Genomic DNA, 2,500 nt, shown 5'->3' with positions numbered 1-2,500 from the left:
CCTGGAACCCCCTCAAGGACCACTGGTTGAATCATTTAGCCGGGGACCACCTGGAACCCCCTCAAGGACCACTGGTTGAATCATTTAGCTGGGGACCACCTGGAACCCCCTCGAGGACCACTGGTTGAATCATTTAGCCGGGGACCACCAGGAACCCCCTCAAGGACCACTGGTTGAATCATTTAGCTGGGGACCACCTGGAACCCCCTCAAGGACCACTGGTTGAAAACCACTGCACTAGGCTATCTCAGATCAAGGCAAATAGGCCTATGTTCTACTTCTATACTCCACAGTACATCTTCAGAGGAAAGTATTGTAGTACTTTCACTCTACTATAAATTATCGGAAAGACATCGGTATAGATTACTTTGTAGAAAATTGTTACCCTGTATATATTTCGGGCCATTTGAAAATAGCCGATGTAAGTGAATTCATAATTAATACACACATTCAATACATAGGTCTGCTACTTTTGATTGACTTTGTGTAGGACAAAAAATATAGATTTGCTCGTCCACATATTATGACGTAAATTCTCCATTCATCGTCAATGGGAATTTAATGTTTGTGTAAGATGGAAATCTAATATAGCCTATATAGGACCCAGGAGGGGCTAATAGCCCCCCTCAAAAAACACACGTTAATCCATTCTGACCGGGCACCCATTTTGGTGTCAGCATCATGTTATGCTTTAGCTATTTAAAAATAGCAGATCTACAAGCTCATATCGCGCCACCGAGTGGCGCGATATGAGCTTGTAGGTCTGCTATTTTTGAAAAATCGAAGAGCGACTGACATTTTTTAGAATCTGATCTCAGGTCAGAATGGGTTCATCAGACCAGTGTGTCCGGCGGAAACCTCGTATGAATCTGATCTCAGGTCAGAATGGGTTAAAATGTGGAGATAAGAGGCTTCTCCCCAATATACGTGTAACGATATGTGATGATATGCTCTACTTACATTTTGGCCTTTGAATTCGCTCAAACAATTGATTAATGTTCCCAAGAAATGCAGTTTCTAGACACATTTGTGACCGTTTGATACAGAGACATGAGAGTCATGCCGGCTTGACTCCAATAACTGTTCAGGAGAAAAACTGTTCGTTTTTTTTTATCCAAAATGAGTTAATAGCACAGGCAGACTCTTCACATAACATGAGCATGTCCGAAATAAATTAATGTTGGCGCTGAAATCGACATGTAAATATGAAATGAATGCTTAAACATGTGGTGTAATGTTAGAGACCACAGAAGACATGTAAATATGAAATAAATGCTTAAACATGTACTGTAGCTAGGTGTAATGTTAGACCACAGAAGACATGTAAATATGAAATAAATGCTTAAACATGTAGCTAGGTGTAATGTTAAGAGACCACAGAAGACATGTAAATATGAAATAAATGCTTAAACATGTAGCTAGGTGTAATGTTAAGAGTCCACAGAAGACATGAAATAAATGCTTAAACATGTAGCTAGGTGTAATGTTAGAGACCACAGAAGACATGTAAATATGAAATAAATGCTTAAACATGTAGCTAGGTGTAATGTTAAGAGTCCACAGAAGACATGTAAATATGAAATAAATGCTTAAACATGTAGCTATAGGTGTAATGTTAAGAGACCACAGAAGACATGTAAATATGAAATAAATGCTTAAACATGTAGCTAGGTGTAATGTTAGCGACCACAGAAGTGAACCTTTTTCAAGCCTGTTTTCTCAACTCACTGTTTCTCTGCCAGACATTACCATAAGCCATATCTCCAAAACTGGTGGGTCAAACTGAACAACCAATATGTCAATTATTTGAAGCTATGATTCCCTGATTTCATGATATGGAAAAATACATGAGATTAGGCTCATTCAGAAACGGTCACATTTTATTACACACTTTATCACACGCAACGTTACACTTTGTCTTTACAGCGCAGTGACTGCACACACACACACGCACACACACACACACACACACACACACACACACACACACACACACACACACACACACACACACACACACACACACACACACACACACACACACACACACACACACACACACACACACACACACACACACACACACACACACACACACACACACACATTCATGTAAAGTGACAGCAGCTCCTGTTCCCACATTAAACCGATAAGAAACATTGCTCTGGTTTAACCACATTAACCATATAGTGTCCATTATCCTGTACTGTATGTACAGTAACAGGTGAACAAGATTTGGCAGAAATAGCCCGTTGACAAGCTCTACACGGTCACAGTTATGGACGGTGCTCCTTGAAATAATTAAAAATCACACTTGTGTGAAGTGAGGGGCGCTCTTATCATCATAATACATCACATTCCGTGCTCAGCCAATAAGCTGAACGGACAGACACACATACACACAAAGCTGTGCATAGGAAGGGCTAGTGCCCCTCAAAAAAAAAAAAAAAAGTAACCACAGGTATTGTAATTTTCCAGCAGACGTTAACCCATTCTGAAC

The sequence above is a fragment of the Protomyctophum parallelum genome, assembly GCF_964188405.1.
Source record: "Protomyctophum parallelum genome assembly, chromosome: 23".
Classification (NCBI taxonomy): Eukaryota; Metazoa; Chordata; class Actinopteri; order Myctophiformes; family Myctophidae; genus Protomyctophum; species Protomyctophum parallelum.
This window is presented reverse-complemented; position numbering follows the sequence as displayed.